Genomic DNA, 12946 nt, shown 5'->3' with positions numbered 1-12946 from the left:
GGTTGTGTGTTGACGGATGTGATACATGTGACGGGTTAGTATAGGAGTTGTGTGATATTACTCCTTGTATCCGTGTACCAGATTGCATGACCAGATATTTCGGGAATTCATAGGTGGGAATTCAAGGAGTTACTTATAGGACGATCTTCCAACAAATTTGTGTTGCTTCGATGTCAAGTGGTGATTTCAGATATTTTCTAAGAGGTGTTCTCATATTTTTATGAGAGTATTAATTCTTTTGCTCTATCAATTGTCTTATCAATTCCTTTCAACCGGAGTCATCGTATCAATTCCATTCAACCGGTGTGTTTCTCTTCAAGTAATTCTATCCTCTCCAATTTTGCAAGATCATTCTCTCAATTCTTACCGGAGTTTGACTCATGTGTCCCAAGTTGTCTTTGTTTTCCCGCCCTCCCGCCCTTTTCTTCAGTGATTCAATTTTCATCCAAGAGTTTTCTTTTCATTGTGCTTCCGCTGTCTGTTCTTTCTCTCTTAACCGGTGATTCATTGTGAATATTCTCAGAAGTTCTAGTTCATCATTCCTTCAACCTGGTTATCTTTTCCGGTGAATACAATTCAGTTATCCGTGTTCATCATATCCCTGTCATCCTTTAAATTCTCTCTTGTGTTAGAAATTCTTACCTAGTCTTCTGTTGGAATTTATCTCTATTCTATGCGGAGTGTTGAAGATATCTCACAGTTTCTTGTTTCAGATCTTTAATTATTTCGAGGTGCTCAACCTCGTCTAGTTCTCTTCATACCGGTGCAATATCTCTCTTCTAAGCATCTTTTCTACGGTGGTTTCTTTGAGTGGGCCCATAACCCACAGGTTTTCCCAGGATCTTTCTGGACTCTTTTAATCTTTTCCTGGAGATCTCTAATTCTTTTCAACTATGACGTAAGTATGATTTCCATCACTCATATTACTTCTTCAAGTTCTATTTGAATTAATTCTCATATTGGCTCAACATTTCATTCTTCTTTATTCCGGAGTGTCTCATTAATTCTTGGTGGTGTTCTTCTCATCATTCTCTTCTTTCAAGACCGAAGGGGTGTTTCTCTCGAATCTTGGTCCATTCTCTTGGAGATTCATCATTTCAGCTTGGTGTCGTCATCTTATTTGTTCCAATCATGAGTAATCCCTTTCTGGCTATCCGGTGCATTTCTGAGTTGTTTTTATTTCTCGTTCCTCCGAAGGCCATCATTTTAGAAGATTCTTCGTTCTCAGCTTTCAACTTTCGTCCTCAATTCTTCTCAATTGTTGTCTCTTCGTTCGTCTCTTGATTATCTAGTGCCGTGTTCTAGTTTTCTCTCAGGTGGCTTATGATCTCTTCATTCTCTTGTATCTCCATTAATTCTTCGTATTCCCATTCAATTGTGAATTCTGACCGGTGCTTCCGTCAATTTTGCCTCAAGTGGTGCTTTTTCCTCTGTCTCTCCAAGATTCTTTCAAGAAGAATAAGTGCTATGCTAAATCCGTTGCTTGTCATCAATTAAACTTGATGAAGGATAAGCATAACATAATTCTTATTCCTGTTTCATAGTGATTTCTATCTTTCTTCCGGAGTGGCTCATGATATCAATTCCTTTTTTTCTCAAGTGTTCTTATCTTTTATTTCCGGAGTTCCAAGTTTTCTCAAGTATCTCTTCGTGAAGCTTCATCGAAGTCTTTGCAAGGCTTCAATCTTATTCTTTCATCCTTCATATCTTGCATCATACTTTTGATACGGAGGCTCGTCTTGGTGGTTCTTCAAGGATGTGATTCATTATCAAGTGTTCTCCAATATTCTTGTTGGAGAACCTCAAGTATCCTTTCTCTTGCATTTCCAAGTGCATTTGTTCTTCCTTTATCCTTTGAGGGGGTATTATATCATTCTTGTTAGTGTAGGAGCCTCAAAGAGTTTACCTTTCAAGAATGAGATAATTAAACCCACCAATTCTATGATCATGAGATATTTGCAACCCATGATTTCTTCATTGAGCTATCTTGGTTTGGATTTCACCTAAAGCTTTTCCTATGGATTGTTGCTATCATGGTGTTTATCATTTATCCAAGTTCTCAATGTATCCTCTTGGTGTAAGAAATTGTTCATATCTTGTTTCTCCCAAACAATCCTTGTTCTGTTAGTGGCTGGTTGTCACTTCATTAGCTTGAAAAGGTTTCCATAAGCCCACTACTATTTTGTTCTTTTCGTCGTTGTTTTTCCTACAACTCCGTCCAATTCTTGTTGGAAGGATGCTTGCAAGTTCATTGGAGTTAGTAGTTGTCATTCTCTCTTCATTCTCTTCTTCCGTATGATCTAGTTCCTATTCTATTGTTCCCGAGGCTTTGTGATATTGCTCTTTTGGGTCAATCTTGTTGTTCTACCAAGATCATGGTGTTCCCTTGTTTTAATTAGTTGTTTGTTGTGAATATTGTCTAATTCTTCCATCTTATCGAATTTTTTGTCCCATTTTCCTACCGAAGTGCTGCCGAAATTTTCCGTGAATTCTTGCTTCTTTCTCATACCATTCCTCATCGCCTTGCAACTTTCAAGGATCATTGGTTTCACTCGTTTGTCAAGAAGTGACTAAGTTTTACCTCTTGTTCTTTCTCATCCTCTCCCCCTTTCATTCCTGGATCTTGGGGCGAGATCCTCTTGTAGTGTAGGAGAGTTGTGACAGCCCGATGCCGGCGTTCCAAAAGATTCCCCTTCTATTCCGTTTTCGTCGTGTGTCTGTTTTCTTTTGTCGCATCATCATCGCATCATGCACATCATCAGCATTGCATCGGCATCCCGTTGCCACGCGTTTTCAAAACTTGCATCCGTTGTTAGTTGCCGGTTCACGTCGTTGTCTGTTATGAGCCCGACCGCACACGCACGCGCCCGCGGCATCATCAAAACCCTGTTTTAAAAGCGTGTTGAAAACTTTCTCTGATCGGGGTGAAACTTGGCATGCGGTCGTAATTAGTTATAGCCAGGCCGCCTGTCGAATTTCGTCGCGATCGGAGTCCGTCTTGTACCCGAACGGTCGACCGTAGCGGCACCGTCTTCGGTTATTTGTCGTTCGTTTGTCGGTGTTTTAAAATTCGTTGCCGCACCACCCGTTCTCCCTCTCGTCTCCGGATATCCACTCTACACAGCCACTCGCCCGTTCCCGCGTTCGGAACCGTCTGAATCCGACCGCACGGTTGGATCCGGAACGGAATTCCGGATAACCTAGCCCCCTCATTTGTTATAAATAGACCCCTCCTCCTATTTTTTAGGCAGCCACCCCCTTTGCCTCAAAATCTGTGCCCCCACCAAACCCTAGCCTCCCTGTCTCCCTCTTCGAGCCGTCGGCCCGCCCAGGCCCGAACCAAGCCCGTCGAAGCCCATCTGGGCCCGACCCCGAGTTCCCTGTCCGCACCTCCCATGGCAGCCTCGAGCTCGCCCCGGCCCTCCTCTTGCCGAGCTCCCACCGACCGGAATCCCACCGGAGTCTCGGCCGCCCCGCCCTGGGACCTTGCCGCGCCGTCCCTCATCGATCCCATCGCGTGCAGGATGCTCGCCGGAGTCCTCGGTCGCGCCAGCGCTCGTCGGCTCGCCCCGAGCAGGAGCAGCCCCCGCGCCGGCTTCCGCGTCACCTCCGGCCAGGGTACCGGCTAGATCCGGCCGGCCAACCCCAGATCCGGTCCCTGCTGCCGGTTCCCTCGCCCCGCTCCGCCGGCTGCCGGAGCTTCACCGCCGCCGCCTCTGGTTCCCGCTCGGGAGGATCCCGACGGGGAACCGCCTCGCCTCCCGCTCGCTAGCGCCAGCAGGCCGCGCCAGCCGGTGCGCCGTGGCCGAGAGCGCCCCCGCACCATGGCTGGCCTCCTCCCCGGTTTGGCCCAGCTCCACCTCCAAGGCCCACCTCGGCCTGCAGCCTCCTCCTCTCGCGGGCCTTGGCCCCCAAGGTGAGATCCCCCTCTGTCACCTATATTGCGCACTAGGCGCTAAATAGTTAACATGCGCCCCCTGTGTAGCCCATGAGAAATTGATTAGGCCCGGTTAGATAATTTAGGTATTTTTTTGGAATTTAATAAAAAATCCAGAAAAATAGGCAATATTAAAACACCCGTAACTTTTAAACCGTTTGTCGGACCGCGATGAATTACATATGTATTTGGTGTAGTTTTGCATGTAGAATCCGATTATAAAACTTGCATATTTATTTAACGTTGTTTGACGTGTCGTATGTCTAGATATGTATGCTGTTTATATTGTCTTGGTCCCGTGTTATTTTCTCGTGCGTGTCCGAATAGTCCGAATGCCGTGGTAGAAATGTTCACCTTTTAGGAACCCCATTGCCATGTATTTTAGAGTAGCCGACGGTATTTTTGCACGTAGAGATTTGCCGCTAGATTATTTTCCGTGTTTAGGACGTTCTCTCGCATTTTCGTGTGGTGAAATTAATGTTGTGCAACCCCACATATTTTATATGTTTTCGGGGTAGAAAAAATCCATGGGATTTTCCTGTGCAATTAGTTTTAGCTTCTGAGCAAGTTAGTTCGCGCGATATTTTGCTATGTTGCCCTCTTGTCTTTTTCGTAGGATTTATTCCATGCTTCGTGTGACGGAGTTGTCAACTAGAGAGTTGATCTTTGATGTTTTGTCTAGGCCCTGGTATTTTTGGTTGCAATAGAAATGCATGTTTAGGTGTGGTTTGATTGCCCTCAAGGTTCTAGAAATAGTGCTGATTTGGAGGTGCTGAAATATTTCTAAGTCTAAGATCTGTTATACTTTTGTTGTATTTTTGTTTTGCTTCTATCTTGGGATATGTAGCTCTTTTGAGGTTGGTGCAATGGAGTTAGTTGTAGCCCTTGTGTTTCTCTAGCATGCTGCGAATTTTCATGCCATTTGGAGTCCTGTATCTATGGGTTTTGCTGCTGTCAATATGCCTTCAGATCGAAAACTGCACCTTCAAAACTGCTATTTTCGCTAAGTCTGAAATAGTATGTGAGATGCCATTTTGTGACTTCTTTCCCTAGTGATCCTTGCTGCCATGTTAGTTGTTGTTAGTTGTTTGTAGTAGTGCTTCTTGCCCTCTTTCGTGTCATGCTTTGGTTGAGTAGTTTGGTTTTGTGTAGCTCGTAGTTGTGGGGCGTAGAAAATGCTATGTGGCTGATTTTGGCAGATTGTAGTGATATCTTGTTTTGCTCGTAGTTTTTGAACCGTAGCTCCGTTTTGATCGTGTCCTACATGATACTTGCTTACAATCTCATGTAGTTTCATTTTCTCTTGCTGTTTGTATATTTTGAAGTGCTCGTAGCCGTCGTTGCACACATATTGCATTCATGCCATTATATCTTGCGGTGTCCGTATCTTTTGATCCGTAGCTCCGTTGGAGATGTTCTTTATGTGTAAATTGCTTGTGACGATGCGTAGAATCACGCGAACCTATTTTTTTTGCTGTTTAACAACTAATTAAATGTGTTAGTTCAGATCTCGACAGAATTATAAATTAACTTGTGAGGTCATTTCGGAGGTGCTATTTGTCATTTCCGACCTCATTTAAAATGCCTAGATAGGTAGTTAAATTACGCTTCACCTCTTGCCATGTTTAACAACATTTAATATTGCCGTGTATCTAATCGTGATATAACTAAAAAAATAAACGTGCAGTTTCGTCAATATGCAACTGGTTGCATATTGAACTTCACTTAATGTGTAGTGTTTGATTGTGTGAATTGTCATGCCGTGACTTGCATGTATTCAGCTGCTCATGCATCATTTGTGTTGTGCATCGTGTGGTGAATATCGTGTGTTGATTCTTTTTTCCGGTTTCCCCCGTCTCGATAGAGTTCCGCAAGCGTGTCGGATTGTGAGGACCCGTTCGACAACGTCGGTTCGTCTGCTTCACGGAGGCATTCTTCTTCCAAGCAGGATCTCAGGCAAGATGACCATTTCCCTAGATACCATTACTGTCATTGCCTTGCTAGTATTACCGTTTCTATCAATTATGTCTCGTTGCCTACCACATGTTAAATATCAGCCTCTCAACAATGCCATGAAAAACTTCAACCTGTTCAACCTAGCAAACCACTGATTGGCTATGTTACCGCTTGCTTAACCCTGTGTTAGCGTTGCTAGTTGCAGGTGCAGTTGCTTCCATGTGATAACATGGGTTCTTTGTTATATCACCATATTAATGCTATTTAATTTAATGCACCTATATACTTGGTAAAAGGTGGAAGGCTCTGCCTTTCTAGCCTGGTGTTTTGTTCCACCTTTGCCCCCTTAGTTTCGGCTATCGGTGTTATGTTCCATAAATGAGCGCTCCTAACACGATCGGGGTTGTTATGGGGACCCCCTTGATAATTCATTTTAGATTAAGACTGGTCTGGCAAGGCCCAACTTTGGTACTACATTTGCCTAATAACGTAATAATAATGCATAGGGACCCACCGGCACCCGAGGAAATTTAATCAACCCCCGGGCCAGTGCTCCTCATGAGTGTTGGTCCAAACTGGCAGACTACGGGGCCACCGCGGGGCAACCCGAGGTTTGGTTCTCCTAGTGTGACCCATCCGTCGTGTCCTGAGAACGAGATACACGGCTCCTATCAGGTTCGTCGACACGTCGGGCAGCCTTGCTGGATTAGTTTTACCTTTGACGAAATATCTTGTGCATCGGGATTCCGGTGATGCTTTGGGTAATCTCAGAGTTGAGGTTTTCCACTAGGGAATCCGACAAGATCGCGAGCTTCGTGATTGAGGATTTCTACGCGGCTTGTGGTAATTTGTGATGGACTAATTGGAGCACCCCTGCAGGGTTAAATCTTTTCGGAAAGCCGTGCCTGCGGTTATGTGGCAACGTGGAAACTTTGTTTAACACTGGTTCTAGATAACTTGAATATAACTTAATTAAAACATGCCAACTGTGTGCGTAACCGTGACTGTCTCTTTTGTGAGTTCCTTCTCCGATCGAGGACACGGTGGGGTTATGTCTGACGTAGGTAGGTGTTCAGGATCATTCATTTGATCATCAGTAGTTCACGTCCGCTATGCGTAGTTCTTCCCCCTCTTATTTCTTGTACTCGTAAGTTTAGCCACCAGATATATGCTTAGCCGCTGCTGCAACCTCACCACTTAACCATGCCTCACCCATTAAGCTTTGCTAGTCTTGATACCTTTGGAAATGAGATTGCTGAGTCCCCTGTGGCTCACAGATTACTACAACACCAGTTGCAGGTACAGGTAAAGGTTACTTGACGCGAGCGCGTTGATTGTTCATTTGGAGTTGCTTCTTCTTCTTCTTCTTCTTCATCGATCTAGTATGGGTTCCAGGCTGGCACCTGGGATAGCAAGGATGGACGTCGTTCTTCTTTTCTTGTTTGTTTTCGTCCGTAGTCGGACCCTGCTCTTCTTCATGATGATTATGTATTGTACTGATGTGACTCTGATGTAGCTTGTGGCGAGTGTAAGCCAATTCTGTATATCTCTTCTTTTCAGTACATGCACTTTGTAACGATATCCATTCTTGCGACATGACGAGATGCGCTTCTATCCCTGACGAGGCCCTCGTGCCAAATTGAGGACAGGGTCGCATCTTGGGCGTGACAACATGCCCATGGGATTCTTATAAGCAATTCTATAAGCCCACAATGCATCATCAAGTTTCTTAGACCAATTCTTTCTAGACCTATTAACAGTCTTTTGCAAAATTAATTTAATTTCTCTATTACTTAACTCTACTTGATCACTAGACTGAGGATGATAAGGAGATGCAATCCTATGGTTGACATCATACCTAGCAAGCATTTTACGGAAAGCACCATGAATAAAATGTGAACCACCATCAGTCATTAGATATCTAGGGACTCCAATTCTAGGAAAAAGAACTTATTTAAGCATCCTAATAGAGGTGTTATGATCAGCACTACTAGTTGGGATAGCTTCTACCCACTTAGTAACGTAATCAACAACAACTAGAATTATGTGTGATGCTAGTGATTATGTGTGATACTCATATTCTAGTTGTTGTTGATTACGTTACTAAGTGGGTAGAAGCTATCCCAACATAATCACTAGCATCACACATAATTTCTAAAGGTAGGTTCCAATCAGGTGGTTGAACAATAGGTGCAGTTATCAAGGCCTTCTTAAGTATTTCAAATGCTTCTTCACAATCATCATCAAAAACAAATGGAATATCTTTTTGCAAGAGATTGGTGAGAGGCCTAGAAATCTTAGAGAAGTCTTTAATGAACCTTCTATAGAAACCAACATGACCAAGGAAACTTCTTATACCTTTAATGTATGCAGGGCATGGCATTTTCTCGATCGCATCAACTTTAGCCTTATCGACTTCAATACCTCTTTCAAAAATTTTATGTCCTAAGACGATGCCTTCATTAACCATAAAGTGGCACTTCTCCCAATTCAAGACAAGGTTAGTATCTTTACATATCTGCAAAACTCGATCAAGGTTGCTCAAGCAATCATCAAAAGAAGATCCATAAATGGAGAAATCATCCATGAAAACCTCAACAATATTTTCACAAAAGTCAGAGAATATAGCCATCATACATCTTTGAAAGGTAGCGGGTGCATTACATAAACCAAAAGGCATATGTCTATAAGCAAAGGTACCGAAAGGGCAAGTAAAAGTGGTTTTCTCCTGATCAGATTGTGCAACAGGTATTTGGGAGAAACCAAAATAACCATCTAGAAAGCAAAAGTGTGTATGTTTAGACAATCTTTCTAGCATTTGATCAATAAAAGGTAAAGGGTAATGATCTTTATTAGTAGATTTATTTAATTTCCTAAAATCAATTACCATCCTATAGCCAGTAACAATTCTCTATGGGATCAATTTATCTTTATCATTAGGGACAACGGTAATACCTCCCTTCTTAGGGACACAATGCACCAGACTTACCCAATCACTATGAGCAACATGATAGATAATGCCTGCTTCCAGGAGCTTTAGTATTTCTTTTCTTAGCACCTCTTTCATCTTAGGATTTAATCTTCGTTGATGATCGGCAACTGGTTTGGAATCAGGATCAGTTTTAATTTTATGCTGGCATAGAGTGGGACTAATTCCCTTAAGATCATCAAGATTATATCCAATAGCAGTACGGTGCTTCCTCAGAGTTTTCAATAATTTCTTTTCTTCATGCTCTAAAAGGTTAGCACTAATAATAACATGATATATCTCTTTTCATCAAGGTAAGCATACTTAAGAGTATCAGGTAATTGTTTAAGCTCAAACACAGGATCACCCTTTGGTGGAGGTGGATCTCCAAGTAATTCAACAGGCAAATTATTCTTAAGGATAGGACGTTGTTCAAAGATAACTCTATATATCTCATTCCTTTCATCCATATGCATATCATTTTCATGTTCAAGCAAGTATTGCTCTAAAGGATCAGTAGGAGGCACAACAATAGAAGCAAGGGCAATAATTTCATCCTTACTAGACAATTATTTTTCATGAGGTTGTCTACCAAACTTGGAAAAATTAAATTCATGTGACACACCTTCAAAGCCAACAGTAAAAGTTTGTTTCTCACAATCAATCTGAGCATTAACAGTATTGAGGAAAGGTCTACCAAATATGATGAGACAAAAGCTATCTTGTGTGGTAGCAAGAACGAGAAAATCAGTAGGATACTTAGTTTTACCACACAAGACTTCAACATCTCTAACAATTTCCACGGGGCAGATAATATCTCTATTAGCAAGTTTAATAGTAACATCAATAAATTCCATCTCGACAGGTGCAATCTCATCTTTAATTTCATTATATAAAGATTGAGGTATTGCACTAACACTAGCACCCATGTCACATAAACCATGATAACAATGATCTCCTATCTTAACAGAAACAACAGGCATGCCAACAACAGGTTTATGTTTGTCTCTAGCATGAGGTTTAGCAATTCTAGCAGCAGCTTCACAGAATTGAATAACATGCCCATCAACATTATCGGCCAAGAGATCTTTAATAATAGCAATACTAGGTTCAACTTTAATTTGCTCAGGGGGTGTAGGTGTTCTAATGTAGCCCTTACGTATGACAGTTGAAGCTTTAGCATGATCCTTTATTCTAACTGGGAAATGTGGTTTCTCAATGTAAGCACTAGAAACAATAGAATCATTATAAGCAATAACTTTCTCATCAACTGGATTGGGTTTTACTACATTGACTTCTATGAGAGGATGATATTTAAACACTTCTCCTAGGGAGATTAATATGAGTAGCAAATGATTCACATAATGAAGCTACTATATCAGAGTGAAGTCCATGTTTAGCGCTAAAATCACGAAAAGTATTTGTTTCAACGAAGGATTTAACGCAATCGAACTTAAGATTCATACCTGACTCCTTACCTTCATCAAACTCCCAATCTTCAGTGTTGCTTTTAATTCTTTCCAATAAATCCCATTTGAAGTCAATATCTCTCTTCATAAAAGAAACGGCACAAGAAGGGTCAAGCATGGTGCGATTATCATGATAAAGCCGAGCATAGAAGTTCTGAATAATAATTTCTCTCGAGAGCTCATGGTTGGGGCATGAATATAAAATTGACTTAAGACTCCCCAAAGCTTGAGCGATACTTTCTCTATCACGAGGCCAAAAGTTATAGATATAATTCTGATCACGATGTGCCAAATGCATAGGATAAAACTTTCAACGAACTTCCAATTCCAATCGGTTGTAGTTCCATGATCCAGTATCATCACATAGCCTATACCATGTCAATGCTTTATCCCTCAAAGATAAGGGAAATACCTTCTTGACCTCATCCGCGGGCAAACCTGCAAGCTTAAATAAACCACAAACTTCATCTACATAGATTAGATGCAAGTCGGGATGTGATGTTTCATCTCCTGTAAAAGGATTAGCCAACAGTTTCTCTAGCATACTCGAAGGAATTTCATAATAAATATTTTCAGTAGGTGCAGTAGGTTGAGGAGCAACTCTTTGTGCTTTTGTTCGAGGTGAAGATACCCCGAACAAGCCCCTCAAAGGATTAGTTTCCATAGTGATAAGTGACAATAAATTTTAGCACACTATATAAATGTTTCCTTACCAAATTCCACTCACCAAAGGCGCTTCACTCCCCGGCAACGGTGCCAGAAAAGAGTCTTGATGGCCCACAAGTGTAGGGGATCTATCGTAGTCCTTTCGATAAGTAAGAGTGTTGAACCCAACGAGGTGCTGAAGGAAATGACAAGTGGTTTTCAGCAAGATATTCTCTTCATGCACTGAAATTATCGGTAACAGATAGTTGTGTGATAAGATAATTCGAAACGGGTAGCAAGTAACAATAGTAACAAAGGTGCAGCAAGATGGACCAATCCCTTTTGTAGCAAGGTACAAGACTGGACGAACTCTTATATAAGGTAAAGCGCTCCCGAGGACACATGGGAATTTCTATCAAGCTAGTTTTCATCATGTTCATATGATTCGCGTCCGCTACTTTGATAGTTTGATATGTGGGGGGACCGATGCTTGGGTGATGTCCTTACTTGGAAAAACATCCCACTTATGATTAATCCCTTTCGCAAGCATCCACAACTCGGAAAGAAGAATTAAGACAAGGTCTAACCATAGCATTGAACTGGTGGATCCAAATCAGCCCCTTGCGAAGCAACGCATAAACTAGGGTTTAAGCTTCTGTCACTCTAGAAACCCATCATATACCTATTACTTCCCAATGCCTTCATCTAGGAACAAATAATGGTGAAGTTTCATGTAGTCGACGTTCACATAACACCACTAGAGGAAAGACAACATACAACGCATCAAAATATCGAACGAATACCAAATTCACAGGACTACTTATAGCAAGACTTATCCCATGTCCTCAGGAACAAACGTAACTACTCACAAAGCATAATTATGTTCATGATCAGAGAGGTGTTGAATAGCATTAAGGATCTGAACATATGATCTTCCACCGAGTAAACCAACTAGCATCAACTACAAGGAGTAATTAACACTACTAGCACCCTTACAAGTACCAACCGGAGTCGCGAGACGGAGATTGGGTACAAGAGATGAACTAGGGTTTGGAGATGAGATGGTGCTGATGAAGATGTTGATGGAGACAAGTCCCCTCCGAAGAGAGGAGTGTTGGTGATGACGATGGCGATGATTTCCCCCTCCGGGAGTGAAGTTTCCCCGGCAGGACGGCCCTGCCGGAGCTCTAGATTGGTTCTGCTCAAGTTCCGCCTCGTGGCGGCGGCATTTCTTCCCAAAACATCTCTCTTGATTTTTTTTCTGGGACGAAACCCTCTATATAGCAAAAGATGGGAGCCGGAGGGGTAACAGGGGGCCCATGAGCCCGCAGGCGCGCCCAGGGGGGTGGGGCACGCCTGGCAGGCTCGTGACCTCCTGGTGGCTCCCCTCCAGTATTTCTTCCATCCAGTATTTTTTATATATTCCAAAATAATTCCTCGCTGATTTTCACGGCTTTTGGAGTTGTGCAGGATAGGTATCTCAAACTTGCTCCTTTTCCAGCCGAGAATTCCAGCTGCCGACATTCTCCCTCTTCATGTAAACCTTATAAAATAAGAGAGAAAAGGCATAAGTATTGTACCATAATGTGTAATAACAACCCATAATGCGATAAATATCAATATAAAATCATAATGCAAAATGGACGTATCAACTCCCCCAAGCTTAGACCTCGCTTGTCCTCAAGCGGATGTCGAGATCAATAAATATGCCTACATGTTTAGAGATAGAGGTGTCGATAAAATAAAATACGGACATGCAGGAATCATGATCATATTTAGAACAACAATATCTTCATATAATCTCTTATGCTAAAGTGACAATTCCTTCACAATGTAAAGTATGGATCAAGAACCTTATTGAGAATCAACAACCAATAGTCTTTAGTCATTGAGGCAATTGGAATTCATCATAACATCAGAAAGAGTCAAATAAGAGCTTGTAAAGCAAATCCACATACTCAATCATCTTTT

The sequence above is a fragment of the Hordeum vulgare genome, chromosome 5H (assembly GCF_904849725.1).
Source record: "Hordeum vulgare subsp. vulgare chromosome 5H, MorexV3_pseudomolecules_assembly, whole genome shotgun sequence".
NCBI classification, from domain to species: Eukaryota; Viridiplantae; Streptophyta; class Magnoliopsida; order Poales; family Poaceae; genus Hordeum; species Hordeum vulgare.
This window is presented reverse-complemented; position numbering follows the sequence as displayed.